The sequence below is a fragment of the Adiantum capillus-veneris genome, chromosome 1 (genome assembly GCF_014529385.1).
Source record: "Adiantum capillus-veneris isolate H3 chromosome 1, ASM1452938v2, whole genome shotgun sequence".
Taxonomy (NCBI): domain Eukaryota; kingdom Viridiplantae; phylum Streptophyta; class Polypodiopsida; order Polypodiales; family Pteridaceae; genus Adiantum; species Adiantum capillus-veneris.
This window is the reverse complement of record NC_140931.1, coordinates 140,113,382-140,138,838: the sequence shown is the minus strand read 5'-3', so window position 1 is coordinate 140,138,838 and position 25,457 is coordinate 140,113,382.

Genomic DNA, 25,457 nt, shown 5'->3' with positions numbered 1-25,457 from the left:
GGCTACACCAGTTATGCATCAAGCGGGAGATTTACTATGGTTGTGCATATATTTCCAACTCACTTTGTATAAGTCTTGGGCTCATTGGGAGTTCCAAAGTTGTATATGCTACCTAGAGGACTCAAACTTAAACCCATAGTAGAAAGGATTGTGGTGAAAGCCTTTAAAAGGAAGCCTTTATGCAAAGAGGCTTCATTCTTGAGTATCCACTCTTGAGAATCCACTTTTGAAATCTCTCTCTCTTTTGATTGTTCACTCTATGGATGGCCTAGCCTTGAGCTTAATGCCCATGCTTAAGAGGATAGTGCTAATCCATTGTAATTAGAGAGCCATTCTTAATCTAATCTCTACTTTCTCATTAGTCTACTTCTTCTACTCCATTATGTCATGAAGTAGTTTCACCTTTCTCATTATTCTAGATTTGAGTTTGTGTGATGACTTCTTGCTATTAACTACTCTTATCATTCTATAAGCACTCGGTTTGCGATATTTAACATCACTAATTAGGTTGTCTAAGTTGGTTGTTAATCTTGTAATTAGTGTGTGCCCTATTGTTTGCTTGTGTGTGGATAGGTTTTATGAAATTCTAGCACCATTCACCTTGTGTGTGTAGCTTTTGATGAAGTGCCTTGATTGGCATGTGGTGATTGGAAAGGCCAACACCAATGCAATTAGTGTGTGCTTATTATTAATGTGCTTTGGGTTTCTAGTCTATGGTATGTCGGACTTCGGTGGGCTTAATGCGTATAGGTGATGCTTGATTAATGGTGTGATTAGAGTTAGTGATTTAATGACTAACTTCTATTGTATTGGATGAGCATACTCATGAATCCTCTTATTCTACTCATTCGATGCTTGTGCTTCCATGCCCTACCCGGGTTGTCGATCCATGGATTGATAACTTTGTGTGGGTTGCGATTAGGTCATTGCTAGAACACCTCCCAATATTTGGCACCGTTGCCGGGGATGTTGGGAGGCGTTGCTGCATTACACACACAATGATTTTTATGCACACACATGAATTCTTGATGAGAATTAAGCATTATCTTGAGATACACAAACTTAGCAGTGGCTAACAAAGGCTACACGAGTTATGCATCAAGCGGCAGATAAGCTATGGTTGTGCATAATATTTTCAACTCACTTTTTATAAGTCTTTTCAACTCACTTTTTATAAGTCTTGGGCTCATTGGGAGTTCCAAAGCTGTATATGCTACCTAGAGGGCTCAAACTTAAACCCATAGTAGAAGGGATTGTGGTGAAAGCCTTTAAAAGGAATCCTTTATGCAAGGAAGCTTCATTCTTGAGTATTCACTCTTGAGGATCCACTTTTGAGAGCTATCTCTGTTTCTCTCTCTCTTGAATGTTCACTCTATGGATGGCCTAGCCTTGAGCTTAATGCAGATGCTTAAGAGACTAGTACTAATCCATTGTAATTAGAGAAGCTTGATTAATCTAATCCCTATTTTACTCATTAGACTTATCTTCTCTACATTTCCTTATGTCATGAAGTAGTTTTACACTCTCATTATTCTAGATTTGAGAGAGGCAAGTACTTCTTGCTTTGATCTTAACTCTCTTCTTCCATAAGTATTTCAATTAGTTGATTACTTCTCTAATTCTCTTGATTAGTGTAGTGTGTGTGCACTGTTGTTCATGTCATTAGAGTTTGTGCCTAATTGTGTTCTTAAGTGTGTGAAGATTTAAGAGCCTTGAGCTCAATGCCACTTGTGTGTGATGTGATTAGAGTACCTTGGTTGGCATGTGATGATTGGGAAAGCCAACTTCAATGCAATTAGTGCGTGCTGCTTTGATCATGGATGCTTGTGTTGACTGTGTTCTTGTGACTCCATAAGATTGGCAAGTTGGACTTTGGTGGACTTGATGTGTGTAGGAGTTGATTGATCAGTGATTAGAGTATGATTAGAGTTAGTCTTGCCATGGGTAATCTCTCCTTGCATTGGTGAGGTATTTTGTTGAATCCTCTATTTATATTCATTCGATGCTCGTGCTTCCATGCCCTAGCTGGGTTGCCGATCCACGGATTTGATAGTTTTGTGTGGGTTGCGATTAGGTCATTGCTACAACGCCTCTCCCAACATTTGGCACCATTGCCGAGGATCGATAACCTAAGCTAGTGAGTATAGGATGTTTAGAAACAGAGTAATTTCACTACTAATTTCATTGGTTTTGAGTGTGTGTAGCACAATTTTGGTTTGATTTGATGACGTGTGCAACTAATTGAAGTTAGTTGCTAAGTTATGAATACCCCAAACTCCCAATTTCACTAATTTCATACTAACCATTGCTAATTTCGCTTCATTTCCATGCTAATTGTACTGATTTCATGCTAATTTTACTAATTTTTGACCAACTTTGCTAACCTAACCGCTAACATTTGATGTGTAATGTATGTTCAATCCCGTTATAAGAGGTGGAATCAACACTTTTAGCAAGTTAATTGTGCTAATCCATGCATAATTTGATGATTTGAGTGTTTGATTTTTGGCCTACAATGGTCAATTTTGGAGCTGATTTGATGGTGCACACACTTGTGTGTGCAATGATGCGTCTTCACGTGGAGCAAAGGAATAGCTTGGAGTGTGATTACGATGTTAGTGCACTCACTTGCTCATGTCAATTCTTGATTGATTAATGTGGTTCAATGTTGCTAATTATTTGCTAAAATTAGGTGTGTAAATGAATTGACCTACACTTTGCACCTAATTTTATTCACTTGGAATGAAATTGATGGGTCAAATTTTGACTAATGAACTTTGTGTATGTCATGATAATGCTTATTCTCATCAAGAATTCATGTGTGTGCATAAAAATCATTGTGTGTATAATGAACCAAAGAGGAAAAACCGTCAAAATATTCAAGTGTGTGCACACCTAATGTTGAGTGTGTGCATGCATAGAAATTGATGGAATTGATGGTATATGAGTATGCAATCATGTAATTGATGTATATGCTAAGCTAATTCAATCATTGGATAAGCCTAAATGCCAAAAATTTGGGCAAAATTTGAGTGTGTGTGCCCATCCACGACCACTTGATTTTCAATGATTGATGGTCAATTAGGGCACCTAAATGATTTTTGATTGTGAAATGTGCATGAAAAGTGTGTGCAATCTTTAGGTGTAAGCCTAAATGCATTGCCAATAGAGCCAAATTTGATTTTTTGTGCTTAATTTTTGAGTGTGTGCATTGCTTGATTGGGTAAAAATAGTGCTAAATTTTTAGAAATTAAGCGTGCATCCATTCATTTATGCTTGATAAAGTGTGCAATTTGGCCATTGCAATGAGGAATTGATGAAATTTTTACATATATTTTCGGTCTAAATTTGGGTGCATGTGCCTACCCAATGGCATTTGATGTCCAAATTGAAGCTGAATGATTGGTCTTGGTTGCATATTGTGATGATTAAAAGACCTAAAAAAGTGAGGTGTGTATGACTTGGGATGATTCAATAGTGATCCAATTGAAAATGATTTTATGAATTGGATATGGTAATTTGTGCATGCCATATAAATCGAAAGTGTGTAGCAATGTGATGACAAACAAACTTAGGTTTGGATGATTGTTATATGGGATATGAGCAACTTAAGGCTGCAATGATTGAAAAAATTGGGTTTGATTTGGCCAAGGACAATTAGGTCACTTGTTTGTGCCAATTGGATTTGAGCATCTAAGTGATAGTGTGCATGAAATTTGATCTATTTTCGAAGAGGTGTATCATTGAATTGCATGATTGATTGATGGAGCATGATTGTGTGCTGGTAAAAGGAAGATGTATTGATCACGTCTTGAGGAGTACTACACCTTCCATGTGCACTAGTGAAAGTTATCACAATCCAAAGGAATTTAAAATCCAAGATGTGCCATAGCTTAAAATTGTTAAAATTCAAGCTATCTCAAATTGAATCATGGGAGGCCGTGGGGCATGCTTGGAAGAATTGAACATGCAACTTTAAATTAATTAAGCCGCTCTTGATCAATGAAAATAAAAAATATTTCATATTTGATTGTAGTTATGCTTTTCCGATTTGCATTAAGATCATTGATTGAATATGTTCGTTCTTGCTATTGACACAATGCATTGGCATTCGACCATTTACATGGTTTTTAATAGATGTATTCCATACAAAAGCCCCACAATTTTTCATACCAATGCCGTGGATACTCCTCTCAAGAAGAGATTCAAAATAAAAATTAAAAAAATGATAAATATCTGAAACCTGTAGCTTTTCTCATGCGTATGCACACTCGATGGCCTTGTTTGCTGGCCCACTTGCTCAGAAAAAGACGCAACACACACATGTTTTCAGAAACAAGACAAAGCGCGCGCGCGCGCGCACACACACACACACAAAGTCTTTCATAGAACAAAAAATCTTAGCTGATAATTATTTCAGGAGACCTTCATCTACATCTCTATTATACCGCCCATTACATGATCACACAAACAGCTGTCACAGTAGAAGCATATGTTTGGATGATCGGCCAAAGGTAGGATACGAGTCGCCAAGACGACCCCATACTCCCGAGTATGGAGTAATGTTAAAATGTCCTCTTAATTGATGACCATAACTACGGTACAAGAAAATCTTATGAGAAGGTAGAAACCGGGCTAGCAGGTATAACCGATCTGAAAAACTTGGCTTTATTGAATATTCTATGTGATAATATTGTGGACCTAGGTCCAGTACCTCAGAAACCATCACCAATCGGATATTGTTTTTGAAATGCTCTCGACCCCATAGAGTCACTCGAATTACTCGGTCCTGATAGGTCCACCACTTGGTTTGAGAAACTGAGGTTCCTAACTTCGGAAATAAATGAAGTTCATAGCGTAGTAAGGTTGCTCTCCGAGTAGATGTACTGGACAGATAAAGATGTGCAGTTGCTATAGAAAAAACCTGTTCTTGATTGTATGCCATAATTTAGTAAATACGACTGGTAAGCAGATTAGCTGAAGATGCTAAACTCCGGAAAGGGTACTCTGGACTTTGTTTTCTGTAAATATATCTCCCATCTTATATAGACCCACTGGTTTTTACTCCTAGAATAGAGAGAATTTTTTATACTCTCACCATTATGATAGGTGGATTTTTTACCCTAGTGATAGCTGAATGACATTAATCTTACTATAGGGTTGGGAAGTAGGTGTAAAACTGCTATGTATGATCATCCGAGGCTTAATACATAAAATTCTCAACTTATTGACGGACCAGGTATCAACTATGGAATAGTTTGGTATACATTACAAATTAGGTATTTGGTGTACAATATGAGCTGTCCGTGCATTCAAACTTTATACTATCTTATCATTGTTCAGAAAATGCTCTGTAGCATGGTTTGTTTCACCAAGTATGCAATGTAGCTGGAGTGGCTTAGGAAAATTGAATTTGGACTTGGTTTTTTTTGAAAAAATAACACTTTCTCTTTTAAACACACTGTATGACCCCGAGACCAAAAGGTAAAATTAAATAGAACTACCCGAAGGGTGGTTTATCTCTCACCTTTTAGTATACCAAGAGCTTATCATATGGTTCGGGGGAATTATATGATTATAGACTCGAGGCCGGTTGCAATCACTCCGACTGGGTGGAGACTATGGAAATGCCTAGTTATTTGGGGGGGCCATAAGGTGGCAGGCACTGCTAGTCCTTGCATGTAACTTAAATCTTTACCTTGTATTAGGGTAAAATTGGGAAATACAGTATGGTGGCTTTTACTCTGAGTGAGCGGGCCTCCTACTACACGCTACCGCGTGTACTGTGAGGGGGGTGTCTGCAGCCGATTAGTGCAAGCAGGATTAGCGCGTAAGGTGCCTGATTCTGTCGGATCTCGTGCTTGATTTAATCCCTAAAGACTTGCCCGCATAATGTGACCTCGATTAGAGGGGCTGGTACTACTGTGGGTCGTGTCTTCTACAGACGACTTCAACTTGTATAAATAAAGGTGAGTACTCATACTCACTTAGCAGCATCGGTTTCGGTTCACCTCTCTGCGTGTGTGAGTTCATTACTGTGTGTGAGAGAGTATCTGCTGAAGCTGTGGTCGCATCATGCCGAAAAAATCTGAAAAATCGATTGTGGAGGTTCCATCGGCTCCTAATCTACAGGTTAACTTAAATTCTATTCTTCTCTTTGAACTGGTGTATTGCCAGAAGTTCTGGCTGTATTAGCAGGTTTTCTCTGTTAAATGGAATGTTTTGGATGGTGTGGAATTTAAAGGGAAAGTGTTTGTATATGGCTGATGATGCGATCTTTTGTAGAATTGTTACGCAGTAGGTGTAATGCAAAGGATACTGTTGGTTTTGAAATATATCAGAAATTCAAAAAAAGTGTGCTGTATTGGGTGTATAAGATTGGTATGAAAATTGTTTGGGCAGTTGTAATACTACAGGTCTTGGTACCATGGGTAAGTGGATAAGACCCCGGACTGTTTTGGGTCCTAGCTAAGGTGCATATTTTTGAATCGGCTAAAGAGGTCATTATGTACTGATTTCGGAAATTGGTGCCCTGTCTTTTGATACTCTGTATGACATTACATATCCTAGTGTGGGAGTAAATATTGGTTTGTGCAAATTGACTCGACCTTTCTTACCGTATTCGTTGCAAGTGAAATCGGACATAGAATCTGCAAAAGATTCTGCATAGTTTTATTTCTCAAAATCGTAGGTACATACTAGTGAGATTGATTTTTTCTAGTGCAGATACCTATCTTACTGTACAGGCTAATAGTTATATTGAAGTCGCAAAAAACCGGCTTCGGATATGTTGACCTGCCTTTAGATATTCTGTAGAAAGTGAGTTGCATCTCAGACCGGACTGTGGTAGTAAAATGCTGGTATCTAATTTACTTGATTTTTTTTGTTGCATCACATGCTAGGATGTTTAGTGAAAGATTCGGGCAGATGGTCACTGATTTAGCATGTAACGTATTTCTGCTGGCCTTGGTTAGCTTGAACCTCAGATATTCGATGAATTATGCTTGCCATCATCTGCTCGCTTCTTAGTATCACTCAAGTATATAAGAGCTGGTCTTTACCTAACATCTAGCAGTACATATAACTAAAAGCTTCTAATTAGTTGGTGTAAAATGGTCTTGATACTATGAGGAAAGTTTTTTTTTTTTCCTTTTAGCTGGTCCGGGCTGTTACTCTTATGTCTTGTCATTCTCAAACGAGGGCTGAGCTGGCTCTAGGTACTAAGTTGTCTATGGTGATTAAGGTATAAAAGAGAAGGTATAACTGGCTTGAGCTACAGTATGTTAGACATGACATAATAACATGGATATTTCTTTAGAAAAGGAAGTGAATATAAAATGTTTTTTTTTAACTAGGGGAGCTCTGGTTTGCAAATTGGTAAATTCTGAGTTTTTTGGAATATCTCAACTTGTTTATATAAGGGTTCTTAAAGGAAGATTTGTTCCAAAAGATAGTCTTTTATATACTTTAAACTATATGGAAGAGGTGGTCCTTAATTAACTAAGATTTGGCTCGAGATTTCTTGTGCCTACCTCTATAGAGGAAAATTCTCTCCAGTCTGATTAAAGTAGAATTTTCTTTCATTAATCTACCTAAAAAATCTCCTATAATCTTAGGTTTGACAAAGAAAGTTTTATAATAAATAAATAAATATATATATTCAAGAAATAACCTGATATATAGCTGCTCTAAGGGGTTTTTTACTCTCCTTTTTCAGTTTGGCAAAAAAGCCAAGGACCTTTGTTTCCAAAAAAACAACAAAATACAAGTTAAGAACTGTGTGTTTTTTTTATGGTGACATGGATAACAACTGGGATGCCCAAGTACATCACCTGCATACAGCCACGTGCTAACGAATTGTTTTCTTGTGGCTATGGGTGCAGGTGAGGGCTACCTTCCTTGATTAAAACGTTCTGTTCTTAACAAATGGTGGATCTCTTATTGTGATGCAAAATTTCCCAGACTTTGGGTTTGAGGATTCCTGAGCTATATTCTGTTATCTTCATTACCTTGTACATAATTTATTTCAACAGCAAAGAGATTACTGTACAAATCCATTGTACTTTTCTAGAATTGTTAGTCTGTGAACAGTTAGTGTTCGTTTGTGTATATATATAGATTTAGAACTACTACACACACAAAATGACAATCGTGTGCAGATTTTCTTGCAAATTGAAGACACACATACCCATGATGCCTGGCTTGGTGGCACACCCCACACATATAGGCACTACGCTGACCGCTTCCCAAGTTCCCTGTTTCTTGCTTGAGCCTTGACACACACACACACACGCACCTCCTGCAAATCTGGCACACACGCACTGCCCTCCCCACCGCTCGACTACAATTCTCGCCACTCAGTCCGCCACAAGCGCGCACACACTCGTGATCATGCAGCTCGCCAACTATGGTGCATAACAAACCATGCTACAACACTATCTCTCTCTCATGCACCCACCATTCCTCCCACGCAGTCACCTTCGATTCGTCTCCACAGGCTGTCACCAACAGGAAAAATATATATATATTTTAAAAAAGAAGCTTAGCATTTTTTGACATTGATACGTGATCCCACCCTGAACCCATACAAACATTTCACCAACCATTGCTGAGGCTTTGATCTAGCCTCATGATTACACTGCTTTTACAAGTAGTAATCATTTGAGTGAGTGGAAGTCGAAGCCCTCTTTTAAGGATGAGGCTATTTGGTTATGTATGCCAAACAATGCTAGGGTAGGAGCTAATCATTTGGGTGAAATTTTTTTGTACCAATGCTACTTTGTCTCTCTTTTCTTGCCTCCAATGTCAAAACTGCTACTTAAGAGCATGAAAATTTCCATTGTGATGATTGTTTGTTTGGAATGCATAAACAATGTGGGCTTTGTTGGTCATGACATCTTTAGTGCATATTTTGGACGCCCAATGCTTTTATCACTAATGGTTGAGCTCTAATTTGAAGGGGTATGGTGAATGGCCTTGCTTGAGCAATTGAGAGAGATGAATAGTCACTTCATCAATTGATATGTATGCCATTTTTGCTATGTAAGAGCAATGTGTGGGCATCGAGTAAAGCGATGATTGTGTGATGATGGCATACCTGGCACTAATAATTTGGATTGTGTGTGGTTTAGTGCTCGTCTTGATTGAAGTTCTCATTGCACTAAATGGCAAGCTCTTTTTGAAATGCACAATTGAGCTTCATTGCCTTGGGTTGAGCATTATGCTAGTGCCTATTTGATTGATTAAAAGGAAAAAAACCTCCCTCTGATATGCATGTAGGCATGAGAGTCACATTGGTGGATGATGAGTTGATGCATGCTTGGGATATTTTGTGCTTGAACATTGCTTGATACATTTCCAGTGCTTGAATTGAATGTAAAAATCATTACATAGCACTAAAATTTGAACTTCTTGAATGATAAAGAGAGAGCAGTAAAATTTCGGGCTTGTGGTTGATTGTGCATTTTTAGTGCTTGTGTTGAAATTCCAAATGCTTAAGAGCACTAATGATTTGAGTTGTTTTGAAGGGATGTGGCAAGTTTGAACTTCTATTGATCCAAGAAGGGATCATCATTACAAAATATTACAAAATTTGGCTACTTAGAGCCATTCCAATTCTTCGAATTAAAAGTTGTATACATGCTAGATCGATGTCGGAAGTACATCGATCAGACATTGTTACTGCTTTCTTGAATGGTGACATATTTGAGGAAGTTTATGTAACACAGCCTCGCGGTTTTGTCATAAAAGGACAAGAGGACAAAGTGTACAGATGTAAGAAGGCTTTGTATGGGTTGAAGCAATCTCCTCGTGCTTGGTATGAGAAAGCTGACACTCATTTGGTCAAACGAGGCTTTCGTAATAGTCCAACAGAAAGCACATTGTATATAAAGCGTGAGGGTGATATACTTCTCATTGTGGTTCTTTATGTCGATGATTTGCTGATCACTGGACCAAATGAGAGACATATTGCTGAATTTAAGGCTGATTTGAATGCTACTTTCAAGATGAAAGATTTTGGGCTGTTGCATCACTACTTGGGTATACAGTTTAAGCAGTGTGATGGTGGTATTGCCTTGTGTTAGAAAAGTTACATAGAGACATTGCTATGTAAGTTTGGACTTGAGGATTGCAAACCTATTGCCACTCCCATGGAAACACGTTTGAATTTGAGTCTACATGATGCTGTTGATCCTGCTGATGTCACTCTTTATCAAACTGCTGTTGGCTGCCTCATTTATGTATGCAACACGAGGCCGGATATTCAGTTTGTAGTCTCACAGGTAAGCAGATTTATGCGTAGCCCAGGGTCTAAGCATTGACAGGCTATCAAGACGATCTTCTGCTACCTTAGTGGCACTTTACATCTTGGCTTGTTTTATCCCAAGGGGGGATCATTGCCGCCAGACTTACATGCTTTTTTGGACTCAGATTGGGCTTGGTTGTTTTGACACGCGAGTGTCCACAAGTGGTTTTTGTTTCATGCTTGGCAGTTCATGTATATCATGGTTGAGTAAGAAGCAACCTATTGTGGCCACTTCGAGTTGTGAGGCTGAGTACAGGGCAGTCTTCACAGCTACGATTGAGTGTGTATGGCTCAGACGCCTTATGGCTGATTTGGGTGTTGGACAGGACACTGCCAACACTATCTACACTGAGAGTCAGAGCGCATTTGCAGTTGCGAGGAACCCAGTTTTTCATGCTCGCACAAAGCACATTGAGGTGCATTACACTATGTCAGGGAGAGGCTTTGAGCAGGAGAGATCAGCTTGGCTTATGTGCCAACACAGGAAAACCTTGCAGATCTTTTCACAAAGGCATTGTCTCGTGAGAATCTTGAAGCTTTTCACAAAGCTTTGGGCTTACTCCCCTTTGTGGGCTGATCATGTCCTCAGGGCATGGCACTTCCCTTAATCATGTGCCAGCTCTCGTTCACCGCATCACTCCAAGGGGGATTTGTTACCATATACATGTGGTAGTGATGTGTGTGAACACAGTAGGACCGCCGGGGCATTTTTCCCCTCTTTAGGAGGTTTTTCCCCCCCAGCATTTTATTTGCGCCCATCACTCTAGGGCTATCTATCTTTGCATTGCACACTAAGTAATGCACTCTCTATTGTGTGCCTTGAGCTTCTTTTTTCTTCTCCAAGCTGTGTGCGTTTCTCTGCAACCCTAATTCCAACACTCATGATGGAAAAAAAAGAGTGCTTAAAAAATGAAACAATGAAGCAAAAAAGTGTCAAGAAAAAGTAGCAAAAATGCTACTAGACACATGAAAAGAAGATTTCTATGTTATGTTGTGTCTATGTGAGGCCTAGTGCCTTATTGACACTTGGTAGGTAAGGGGAATCACCTTGGCTCGCTTGGTCAAGGCACTAAACCAATGCCCTGGGCTGATAGGGGTTAGTCATCGCCTTTGTGGGCTAGTAGGCTTTTGGAACACCTACTTGAGGGTTCAAGGAGCCAAGAATCGTACGTAGACTTGCCTTGGGGTGGTAGCTTTGTGATGTGTTTTACTTTTTTAAGTGTTTTACTTTTTTCAGTGAATGACAAAAACAAACTTCCATGAGCTTCAAAAAAGCTGTGACAATGTACTAATAGATTAGGAGCTTTTTTATAGCCCACAGACATGATAGACTTGAATGATTACCAGGTGATGTTTCCAGATCCTATAAAATTACAGCAATTTGCAGCTACCTTGGAAGGCAAGGCCATGAGCTGGTAGCCAATATGGAATGGCTCACTTTCCTACTTATGCTGCACTTAGTTTGGCTTTTCTACAAAGATTTCGGAAGGAGAAAACTCCTACAGATATTTTAAGCAAGTTACGATGCATCAATCAGGGGACAATGTTGGTAGAAGATTTTGCTCAGAGATTTAGAATATTTGTTGAGAGATTGAAGGGAAATGAAAGGCCAACTAATGAAATGTTGGCAGGCTACTTTCTCAAAGGATTGAGGAGTGGTATTAAAAATGCAGTGGCTAACATTGACATTGGAGGAGGTTTTGATAATTTGGTACAGGCTGCTTCTAGAGTTGAGAAGAGGCTGGGAATGACAAAGTCTAGTAAGAGAGGTGACAAGGAATCGGAAACAGGTTCAGAATCAGATACATCTTCTTCTGAAGAATCGAATACTGGTAGTTCATCTGATGAGGAGGAAATGAAGAAAAAGAAGAGTCCTAAGAAGAAGAAGAAGGACAAAACAGGGGGTGAAGTTGATATAGTTCAGCAATTAAAGAGTATTGGCTATTCAGTCATAGCACCTAAAGAGAAAAGGTACTGTGAGATTTGTGAAAGAGATGGACACACCACTGCTCAATGCTGGTACAACCCTAAACAAAGGGGTAAAACAGGTACAGGTGCTGGGCGGGGTACTACTTCAGCAGAGGCAAATCAGGTGGCTCCATTTAGAGGAAGACCTCCTGGACAGGGATTTCAGAGGGGACCTTGAAGAAACCAGGATAATAACCAAAGAAGGCCTCAAGGAGTTATGCCTTGTGTATATTGTGGTGACCCTACACATTGGGTTGGCCTTCGTTGTGCCTTATGGGTAAAACATCGTGAGGAGAGAGGTGTTCCTGTTGTTCCATTCAATCAGGAGAACCAGCAAGCAGGCCCTCCACAACCACCTCCAAATCAACCACAGGCACAAGAAAATGTGATTATTATCGACATTCCGATTTATCAGGATACCCCTAATAAAACAGCCACAATACTTCCGACTGAGGAGTATGACAATGTGGAGAATGATTGTCAATATCCAGATAATATGGAAGATGAAATTGATGTGCTGGCTGTGACTAGATCCAAGGCTAAAGGTCCTATTGATTGGGAACAACAAAAAGGGGTTAGGTTATCAGGTACAGAAGCAGGTTCAGAAGGAGCAGCAAGGTCAACACTTGGAGGATCATGCAGAATCTTCTGATACACCAGTACAATATAAAAAGCAGGTTGAATTACCTGTACCAGATTGGTTTGAGGTATTAATTAACTCTCCTTTACACTTGTCTTTAGACCAAAAGCTTTCTATAGTTCCAGCATTTAAAGAGATATTGCTACATAAGTTACTGGGTAAGCACTATGAAAGTTCCATACAACAGAAAGAGGAGCCTGGGGTGAATAGCATTCATCCTTCTGATGTGGATTTCATGGTTCCAGTTATCAAGGTGACTTTACAGGATAGGATATTTGAGGAAGTATTGCTGGATGGAGGATCTGGTGTCAATATCTTACCCGAGTCAGTTTATCTCACTATGGTCTTAGGGAGATTGGATCCAGCACCTTTCCAAGTGAAAATGGCTGATCAGAGGAGGGTTCAACCAATTGGAATTTTACGGAACTCTTCTATTCAGATTGCAGGGATGCAATTTCAAGTTAATTTTATTGTTCTCAAAATGAAGGAAGGTGATGCTTCCTATGAGATGTTGTTGGGAAGACCTTGGTTTAGGTTAGCCAAGGTGAAACAGGATTGGGGTGAGAATCAGGTGGTGCTTACCAAAGGGAAACAGATAATCATCATACCTATGTTGGGAAGAAAACACATTCTTGGAAAAGAAAGACCCTTGTTTGCTTAATCAATCAGTCTTGCTGAAGAAGTAGAGGATGATGAGGAGGAAGACTTTTTGCAGGCTAATTCGACGGTCATACCTGTTTTTGAAGTTGATATTGAGGGAATTTTGCAGAAGGATCAAGAAACAGAGGAGCTTTTTGATGAACCTGTCATGGGACAGGAAATTCAGGGTTCCGACATACTAAAACTGATGGATCAGAGTCTATCAACTAGTGTCAAAGAGGAAGTTCAGTAGGAGGAGAAGGATGCCAGAGATATGGTGGAGAAAATTTACAACAAAAGATTTGGAGGATCTAAAAGGGTTTAGCAAGATGAACTAAAAGAATTGAATTTAGGGACTGAAGAAGAACCAAGGATGGTCAAGGTTAGCATTTATGTGGATGGGGAATTCCTACAAGACTTATGGCAGTTATTGTTGGAATACAAAGATGTTTTTGCATGGGATTATGCATATGTAAAAGGTATTGATCCATTACTGCATCAACATCACATTAATCTGAGAGAAGATGCCATTCCGATTGTCCAACAGAGATATCAGATTAATCCCAACTTTGCACAGTAGGTTAAGCAGGAAATTGATAAATTACTGGCAGTTGGGTTCATCAAGCCTATTCATGAAGTCACTTGGCTATCTCCAATCATTGTGGTACCAAAGAAGAATGGGAAGATTAGGGTTTGTGTGGATTACAAGAAGCTAAATGCTGCAACTATTACAGATCCTTTCCCAATGCCCTTTTGTGATGCTATCTTAGATGCAGTAGCAGGGAAAGAGATGTATAGTTTCCTTGATGGTTTCTCAGGGTATAATCAGATTCAGGTTGCTGAGGAGGACCAACATAAAATAGCCTTTATTACAGATTGGGGAGCCTTTGCATCTACTGTTATGAAGTTTGGCCTTAAAAATGGACCACCATCCTTCAATTTTACAGCTTATAAGACATTTGAACCTTATTTGCAGGATTTCATGAGAGTGTTTGTAGATGACTTTTCAGTTTTTGGTCAAAGGGCTTTACACCTTGAGCATCTGAAATTATGTTTTGAAAGATGTAGGATGTTCAGATTGTCCCTGAATCCCTACAAAAGTGTAATGGCTGTCAGGAGTGGTGTGCTATTGGGTCATGTGGTCTCTCAGGACGGGATGTCAATAGATGTGAAGAAGATTGAGGTAATACAATCAGCACAAGCACCTGGCAATATCAAGGAATTGAGCAGGTTTGTGGGACAAGTTAAGTGGCACAACAGGTACATCAGATATCTGGCTAATGTCTGTATGCCTCTTACCCATTTAACCAAGAAGCATGTAGAGTTTGTTTGGTCTGAGACACAGGAAAAAGCATTTCAGCTTCTCAAGAAGATGCTCTCAGTTGCTCCCATATTACAACCTCCAGATTGGGTACTGCCATTTCATGTGTTTGTTGATGCCTCGGATATAGCCATTGGAGCTGTTTTGATGCAGAAGAAGACCCAAGGGTGGTTTAGACCTGTGTACTATGCTAGTAGGGTGGTTACATCTGCTGAGAAAAACTATGCAGTGACTAAGAGGGAGGCATTAGGGATGGTTTATGCTTTAAACAAATTCAGACATTACCTCTTGTGCAATAGGGTCATATTCCATGTGGATCATCAAGCATTGCTCTATCTTATTAAAAAGCCCTTACTTACAGGTAGATTGGCAAGGTGGATGCTATTGTTGCAGGAATTTGATTTCCTTATTGTGCATACACCGGGCAAGCAACATGCAATAGCTGATTACCTAAGTCGGATTGAGACAGGGGAACAACCGACAGGGATTTCGGATCAGTTGCCAGATGCAGATTTATTTGAAGTTCAGAGTTCCCTTTCTGATTCATGGTATGACCAAATGCTGGTGTTTCTAACTGATGGTGTTATGCCAACAGGGTTTACAAAGGAGGAAATTTGCCCTAACAAGCAGACCCTTTTTAGTGATTGCTGGAGCATTATATAGAAAAGGGATTGACCAGGTCATTAGAACGTGTGTACGAGATTATGAACAATCAGTTGTGTTGCAAGAAGCCCATTATGGAGCAGCATGAGGACATTTCTCAGGGGACATTACAGGAAAAAAGATACTCCAAGCTGGTTTGTGGTGGCCAACTGTGTTGAAGGATGCTCATTCATATACAGAAAGTTGTGTGGTGTGTCAATAGTTTGGTCAACCTGATTCTATAGATAATGACAGATCATCCTATACTGCCATTGGAGCCATTTCAAAAATGGGGTATGGATTTTGTAGGACCATGAGTCAAGCCTGCAACAAGTAAAGGATGCAAGTACATTCTAGTAGCTACTGATTACTGTACAAAGTGGGTGGAAGCTGTGGCATTGAAAGATAACAAAGCTCAGCGTGTGGCAAAGTTCTTGTATCACAACATTATGACCAGGTTTGGATGTCCAGTAGAGTTGGTCAGTGATAGAGGTACACATTTTTTGAATGAAGTGATTTCTGAGTTAACAAAAACCCACATGATAATGCATAAGAAATCTACATCCCCAAGCTAATGGACAGGCTGAGAGTACTAATAAGACTCTTATAAAGATTCTGAAAAAGATTGTACAAGAGAATAAGAGGGATTAGGATGTAAAGCTAGATTCTGCCCTATGGTCATTCAGAACAGCTTTCAAGGTAACAACAGGTATGACCCCATTCCGATTGGTGTATGGCTTGGAAGCTGTAGTACCAATGGAGTTTGTGGTCCCTAGTTTGAGGATTACTGCTGAGAAGATGACTCCAAAGTTGTCAGTTCAGCATAGAAGCAAGTATTTAATGCAGCTAAAAGAAGACAAGTTGATCAGCTCCTATATAACAGAAGTCATTCAGAGAAGAAGGAAAGCCTGGGTTAGCATGAATGTCAAGTTTAAGGTTTTCCAGGTAGGTGACTGGGTAATGCTTTACAACTCAAGGTTAGGTCCCCATCCTGAGAAGCTTAATTTAAGGTACAAGGGGCCATATCAGATTATCACAGACCTAGGTCAAGGAACTTTTATTGTAGCAGATGTTTTTGGCACAAGGGTAGAGAAACCTGTTAATGGATTCAGGTTAAAAAAATTTCAGGGCAAGCCACCCCATTTAGATTGGCTCAAACCTACTATACCAGAGGTTGCATTTTGTCAAATGGTGGAGTTCTCTTCAGGTACTATGGACCAGGATACTGTTGATCAATCATCAGCTTACACAGGCTTTGCATTCAGGTCAGGGATCGGATTGTACTACATCGGAGTTTGTTGGCTCGGAGTCTACTGGGTCGGAGTTCACATGATCTGATTACTTAAACAATAATTAAATTTCAAATTTTGCGTCGAAAAGGGTGCAAAGTTCCTTCCACTTAACACCATCATACGAGTAAGGGACAACATCATTTCCTCACACACTTTTAGAGGCCTTAGCGCTTGTGCGATTCACGTAATTAGTGCGCACATGCATACTCCACAACTTGCTAAGCTTTCTCCTACTTCTGCTTCCGCTATGCCTAAGCCTAAAACTATTTCTATCATGAGACCATCGCCGGAAGATGAGTAAGGAGAAGTTGGTAAGCTGCGCCCTCACAGAAAAGGAGTAGTGCTCAGAGTTGATGTATCTGACCTAGAAGACGAGGTCGACGTGCTACCTGAAGAAGAATCAGCACCGATGTCATCAAGCAAAATGCTACAAACTTTAATGGAGCCTTTCACTGATTTCAGGGTGGAAATTGACTGTCAGGCAGAACGGAATGAGAAGTGGTTGAAGGCAACAGGTTTATATGAATTTGCTACTCTACCTTGGGGCCAGTGGAAAGGGACCATTTATGCAAAAACGCAAATGGAGCTATTACGAAAATCCAAAGGTGCCATTTCTGAGAAGGTACATCTTAGTCTAGGAGTGGTAGCTCAGGTATTTCAGCTTCCCTTTACCTCTGTTACTGCAGTACCAAAATGTTCAGATGAAGATCTGAAAAACGAATTTGGACCAAGAGAAGGAGGTAGGCAGTACTTTATGTTGAAGAATGTAGAGTATTGGAGGAGAGAACAACTGAAATGGTTTTTGGAAAGAGTTTGTTTTCTAGCTAAATATGATTACATGTCTAAGGAAAATTGGGCACCATTGTATTTTGCTGAAAATGGGGGGAAGGTCAGTTGGGCACATTGGGTGTATGATAGGATTCATGCAGAAGTCTTTACCTCGGATAGAAGAAAGACCCAGTTGAGTAGCAGATTAGCAGCCTTTCTGTTTGCTTTGTTTGATTTTGCTGAGAAAGTTGATGTAGGGGAGGTCACAATTTCTCTCATTACTCCTATCAATGTGGTCAGTCCTGGGCCGGAACAGGGGAGAATATCTGACAAAGCAGAGTTCAGTAAAAGCGTGGATGAAAAGATGAGGACTATACAGGATTTTATTGAAGCACGATACACTGAGGATGAGGCCAAGATGGCATTGGCTAGTCATGAGCAAAAACTGCTTATGGGGAATTTGCTCAAGAGTTTGGATGTTGAGACACAAACTCCTAGTAGGGTTATAGGCAAAACTTTTAACATGCCCAAAAAGAGGAAGCTGGATAGTGCTTTGCATGAGGTGGCCAAATCATTAGATTTCTCTCCAGCTGGTCCTAGTACTTCTACTAAATCTGATTTGCTTATTTCTGATGTACCAACAGCTCTGAAGATGTTGCAGGAATTACAGGGATTTGTAAGGTATCAGCAGCACAATATGGAGGAACAATTACAAAATATAGCTGAATCTGGTATATCTAAAGCAATGCTGCACCAACAGTCGGAGTTGGTGGAATCCTTGAAGCAGGAATTGGTAGAGCAGAGGGAGAAACATCAACAAGAGATGCAGGATCAGCTGAAACTACATCAACAAGAGATAGCAAAGGTTAAGCTCTCTTTGGGAATGTTTCAAGAATGGACTAAGGAATTGGAAGGCAGAGTCAATTTTGAGTTGGATCAGGTGTTTGGCAGAAATATAGAGTTGCAGGTGGAGAATGAAATGTTACAACAAAGGTTGAAACCTTTGGAAGCTTTGGAAAAGCAGGTATTAGCCCAAGAAGATATCAATGTTTCTGGAGTACTCATGGATGAAGGGGATCTCAATCTGGTAAGGCAACAATTGGTTGAGGGGATGCAGGATGTTTGGAAAGCAATGAGAGAAAGGCTGACATCAGTTATCAAGTATCCCTATGAGGCTGTGAGATCAGGCTTCATCAGTTCTCATGAAGCTACCTTATTAGAGACAATTGAATCTCTGAAGAAAGAAAAAGATGTTTATCAGGAGAAGCTTCAGGAGTTCAAGGATAAACAGTTGCAGGTGGATGAAGAATTTATGGTACAAGGTGGTTCTGCACTTAATAAACTAGTGCATGTTTCTGTTCAAACACTACAAGCTGCTGAGGAAATTCAGAAGTCAAGTGGAGAAGGTTTGCCAATGGAGGTTGAATATCAGAAGGAGCTTCCAGATGCTGCAAATATTGAAGTTCCAGAACTCAGTCCAACAAAGAATGAGGAGACTGTGGTGACTACAATCCAAGAAGTTGATACTGAAACAGTTCTCAAAGATATGTTTTCAAGTTTAGGATGATCAGGAATTCTTTTGTCTATTTCTTACTGATCAAGGGATATGTGGATTCGAGTCAGATTTCAGAGAAATCCACCACCGGGCTGTGCCATGTGTTGACAGGCATATTAGAATGTCAATTTAGTAGTTAGTCGGAAGTGCTTCATCGGATATAGTTAGTCGGATGTTGGTTCGGATGTTGGTTAAATCGGATATTTAACAGTTATGATATATCAAGACTGAGGTTGTTATTACCAGTTTGTTTTGTATGGTGGTTATAAGTCGGAGTTGTGATAGCGCAGGGAGATTCAGAGATGTTGTAGCTCTTCTTGATCAATGAAGCACTCTTGTCATCTTAATTCTGAGTTATCAATTTCTTCTATCTCTTACCTTCAGTATGATGTTAGTACTTCTGTGTATTATTTCCGAGTTATGAGTTGATGAAAGATTTGTGATGTACTAGTATTTCCTGTGTTGATGAACCACAACATGTATCAAGCAGGAGATATGCTATGGTTGTGCATAATATTTTCAACTCACTTTGTATAAGTCTTGGGCTCATTGTGCTACGTAGAGGGCTCAAACTTAAACCCATAGTAGAAGGGATTGTGGTGTACCCATCGTAGTAAGATCCCTGCTCTCCAAATCTAACTAAAATCGATCATAACTAGAGTAAAGATCACCCATAGAGTAGATTGATCTACCTGCAAAGGCCTTACAAAATTCATCCACGATTGGGCCAGTACCCACATTGCGGATTGTTACCTTGTTAATCAGAATGTCCTGTATGAACCTTAAAGTACCATTTTTCTTTGGGACAGTGAACCATCGATTGGAGTGTGGCGCACACGATGGCTCCAAAATTCCCATTTGTGTCTTCTCATTAAGCAAATTAACAAACTTTGGCAAGTGAGCTTTAGGAATTGAAAAGGGACATAAGCTCCGTGGCATGTGAGGAGCAGTGAATATAACCATAGGTGAAACAACACTTGGATCCACACATCCAATCTCTCAAAAGAAAAAGCTTTACCGTGTTTTTTGAGCATACCTTGAAAGCACTTGATTTCCTCTTTGTTGAGAAAACCATCTTCTCCAACCTTAAGATGCTGCAATGTCTCCATAGTTAATTTATGCCCAATGTTCTTTGGATCCCTGAGCATAGGCTGTCGAGAAGCTTCTTAGATCACTCTTTCACTTCCTTCTGGTAGAGATGTAGCCATTGGTCTCACTTTCTTTGCAACTGTCTTGTACTTCGTCTCTACCTGTGCTTCAATTGCTTTACCCAAGCCATCTTCAATATGCATAAGTGCCTCGTACATGTCCAGCTCTTCATACATGTCCACTGAGTGCACTTTAACAACTTCAGTTCCACTTTGTAATCTGTTTTGCCTAATTTCCTCAAGCTCTGACATAGTGTCAACATAAGAAATATCTTCAAAGATTTCTGAAATCACATCATCTGGTCAAGCTCATCACATCCTTGCAATTCACTTGGAATACTTGAAACATATTGTTTCTCCCACTTAGTTAAATAATTAAATTTCCTGTGAGATACTGAACCCTCAGATGTCAATCCCAAAAACCTCGAAGAGAACTTCTCCTCCCGCTTTATAGTGGCACCCCATGAAAATCCTGAGCAAATCTGTGTTCTTTGAACTCTTTTCGTATCTTTGGCATTGGATGATCACGTAAACTGTCTTTATTCCTGGCATGGTCAACACATACAATAAAAAATTGAAGTGCTTTCTTACCATGTTTACTACGAACCCTGGCATAGGCCGATCCATCATCTAGCACCTTGGTTTCCATTCGCACAACCGTAATGTAGGGCTATCCTAAAATCAGTGGGTAGGAGGAATGCTCCTGTATAAAGAAGTTTTGCTCATCACAGACATCCCCAATAGTTACCTTGACGTTTGCACATGCACCATAAAGATCACCTGGAAGCATGTTGGCAGCTCGAATCTGCCACCCGTTGTCCGCATCAATAGGCCACTTCCCCTTCTGGTGCAAATTCTTTGCCATCAGATTGATTTCTGAACCATGGTCTATAAGGGGTAAGACCGGCTTCTCAATGTCGCCAAGCTTTACCACAGTTTCAATTGCTCTTGCCCAATGAGTTCTTGAAAAGTGAATCTTGGGTATAGTTTCTTCATCTTTCCCATATTAAAATGCATGTTTCTTACCTCGGGCACAATCGGGTTTGAAACCACCACAGGCTTTGACTCTTCTTCTTCAAGATCTACCAAATATTCTTTATAATAACCTAAAATTTCTTCAATGTGTTGAACTACTTGGCTCCTAATAACTGATTCTGGCTCTTGCTCACTTGGTATCTCCTTCCTTTTAATGTCGATGATATCCTCATGGAACTCGCACTTGGAAATTCCTAGAATATCCCCCAATATGAGCTCCACTTTACTATTTAGGATACGCTCTTCAAAAACCTTCTTCAGATCTGTAGCCAATTCAATGTCAGATTTAAGCTTATATGACGATCCTTTAGGCTTACCTTGCTTTTTGTACTTTGGAGCCTCCTCCATAGCCACTTCAGGGGCGGGCTTAGGAGCAGGCCCAGGCCCTTCCTCTTTCTTGCTACTGGATCTTGTTGGCCTTTTTGACTTCCCAACAACCTCTGCATCTCTTTTCTGCTTCTCTTCCACCATAGCTTCATTGGCTTGAGCTTTAGCAATATATGCGTATACTGAAAGAGAATCTATTGGATTGGTCCACCCAGTAGTTTTTCAAATTGAATTCGCTACCTGTTGTTGTAACTTCCCATACGTTACCTTACCTGCTTCTATTGTCTTTAAAGAATACGGCAATAGTTGGCCCTTTGTACCTGTACCTTCATCATCTCCCTTACCACAAACCTGCAGCCCATATGTAGCCGCTTCCACAACCACAAGAGCAACATTATGCTGTATTTCTTCCACTAGCTTCTTCATGCCGCCCCTGCCAAAGTTTAAGCGGAGCATCTCTCCTGTTGCCCTGAGATGAATCTTCCTGTCTTTTTAGAAAAACACATTCTTCTTGTAAGCTTCATCAAACTCATCACACTCTTTCACATAACTATGCTCTTCACTATCCACCGCATGCATCGATTATCCCAATTTTTACGTGGTGGTTGCTGCTGCTTAGGTTCAAAAGTAGACGCCTTTGCAACAGACCTTTCAAATTTAACAGTTATGAAATTTAAATTTAGCTCTTGAATACCTTTTACCAGATCATCAAGAACATGCCCTCCCACCTTGGGTAATGTAGAGGATGGATTCTCTTTAGTTTCTTCTTCCATAACATCCATGACATCTGCCACAATCAGCTTATCAACTCTCTTCTGCCGTTTCACTATCATGTTTACCGCTTCAGTGACTATCTTCCAATCAGACGTAAATCCCAGTTCACCTGTTGGATCCTCCACCAGTTGTACCAAGCCTTTTTGAAGTCATTGATCAGTAGCTTGAATAAACAATTCGACCTTTTGGTCCTTCATCAAATGCGGCTCTACTGTAGATAGCTGGTCAAATTTCTATTTAACTTCAATCTCTAGCTAATGATGATGATGGAAATTTTCTTCAACTACCCTTGGATTTTGCAACCTTCAAGTCTGAAAACGGCCTCTTCCTTCATCTCCATGCTTGTCCGAGAATGAGAGAGAGAGTGTGGCTACCCCTTGGTCCTGCACGCCCTCACCCTCTTCCTCTGTCCAAAAAAAACTCTATATCACCCTCACCCTCTTCTTCTGTCCAGCTGGTGTTGGACACTGGACACTGGTGTAATGGGCACTGAAATGACCGCACCACTGACTCTCGAGACTCTGATGCTCGAGACACTGGCACTCAACACAAGCCTGACTAGAATTGACACTAACACTGGAGCTTTTGTAGATGGCACCAATCATAGAAGAGGGTAGTGATAATGATACCTCTTTTGACGAATCATATCAGTGTGGATGGCTAACCAACAACTTGGAGGTTTCCAACAGCAAGGGACTATGGGTGGTAGCACCTCCCAAAAACCCTTAGATATACCAAAACACATAGCAATCTTCCTAAAAGGAAAAAACAGCCATCGAGCCCTAGTGTATGCTGATGTTTGAGGATGTCAATGCATTTGTACTGAAGAACGGCCAGCAAGTGGATTGGCAGTAATCATGGTAAACAACGATGGTGATAGGTTCCGCGATGAGGAGAATCACTACCTCATTGTCAAAGACCCAAAAAATTACAATTGATATGGAGACAATGTAGCAAAAGCGAAGATGGTTATGGAGACCCAAGAATTTCCTCCTAAGCTCACTCTTCTTGCAACATTCTACATTCATGACAAGAGAGTAGTGATAGTGGCTACAAATAACAAAAATATTGGGATTTACAAGCACGTGGAGGGAAGAGTCGCCTCTTACTACCATTGCATGGAACCCCATGTGAATGAATTAAGCAAATTCAAAGTCTTGTACTTGTTTTCGTATGATTATGCAACTGGAACCCATATCATTTTTGTCAATAAGTATGGACGAGAATGAAGCCAATTCATCCAAAAGATGTTGGGAGAGGGATAATGCCAAAACCGTTGGTGTAGGCTTTTGAGGAGAAGCAAAAGTTCGTAGAAACCCCTAGTGAATCTATGAATCCCTTCTCTGATGATTATGACACCACATTGCAATCAAATAGGCAGTTATTGCCCAACCCTCAGAACTCTCAAACATCACCACTATCATTTCAAGCATGGCTTGAATAGTTTGCAGCACCGGACCTGAACACAAAAGGAGGTGGATATCAAGCCATGTCAAGGCTAAAAGCACCACCAAAACCACCACCCCATCAACAATACCAAGATGAGAGTAGAATGAGAATGTCAAATCCGACCAAGACTGAAGCACCACATACACAATGAGAATGAGAAGAAAGGGGTCGGGCAGAGGATCGATCGCTTGCTAGGCCAATCAGGAATTATGGATTAGGATCTCATAGAGGAGGAATGGGGAATCCTATGCTTAGATTGATGGATCAGCGCAGGATCAAACCATCTCAACTTAAAAAACGTGTTTACAATTTTTTTTTCAAAAATTGGGACCCAAGGGATCATGTGGCAGCATTTGTGCGTGTCATTAAAGCTAAGGAAGTCCTAGACTTTCCCACACAGTTCATAGGATTCGGGTTAACTCTAGAGGAGGATACTGCCATATGGTTTGATTCTGTTGAACATAGAGACTTTGAGTCAATGGAGGAGGTATTTGATGAGTTTATCGAGGAATTCTCTCAAAGAGGGATAGCTCACAATACGGTCTCACAAATCCATAAGTTCAAGCAAAAAGAAGGAGGATCTGTACAAAAAGCAACTTTAAGGCTGAAATGCTACGTAAAATTCTTCGCTATGGAAGACTTACCAGCACAGTCCAGACTCATATTGATATTCATCCAAAGACTGAGGAATGCAGACCTTCAGAAGGATCTACATATGAAGAGGAGCACAACGCTAAACAAGTTGACCAAAGAAGCTTTATACCTAGTAGACAATTGTGTTGTCTAGAAGGAAGGTGATTATAAAGACTTAGATGATGATTTTTCATCACAGTATAGTGGCTCTAAGTCCACAAAATCATCACAAAAGAGCGAGGTAGTCGTAAGTCAGGAGCAACTTATTTAAGAAGTGCTCAAAAGGAAAAGCTCATTTGCTAAGCCACTGCCTAAGCAACCCAAGTGGTGTGTCATCGAGCAAAAATGGACTAATCATGAGATAGAAGAGTGTTACTACAACAAGGGCTATGTGAGAGAGAGACAATATGCCCCACCAGCCTAGGTATCACCTCCTCACTGAGTACCACCAATGCCTAGGTATACAAAAGTGATTTTTCCAAGACCAGTAGGGTTTGAACGACCATAAGCAGTTCTGGGGAAACAACCACCTCTTCTAGGAGCAAGACCAATAGACATTAGGTATGCACCCACTATAAAAGAACCAAAGGAATAAGCCTTGGTGCCTGTGCCCCATATTACAAAGAGCCGAGTGGATATATGGCTAGTTCAACATACTATCCACCCAAAGAGCAAAAAGCACCAGAACCTTGGAGCATGATTGGGAATGTTGGACCATCAACAACAACTCAAGCTGCATGAGAAGGTAGATACATCTTAGATGAGAGAACATTATTCTTTATAGCCAATGGTGGATTAACAGAACAAAGGCCATCCTATTAGCAAAGAGCGGCTCCAAGAGCACCTCGACAACCATTAGGACCGTGCTACAAGTGTGGTGGCAACCACCTTATGGAAGATTATCCTCATACGGAGATCATTAGAGTGAATGTATATTGTCCAGATTGTGGCATCACTCAT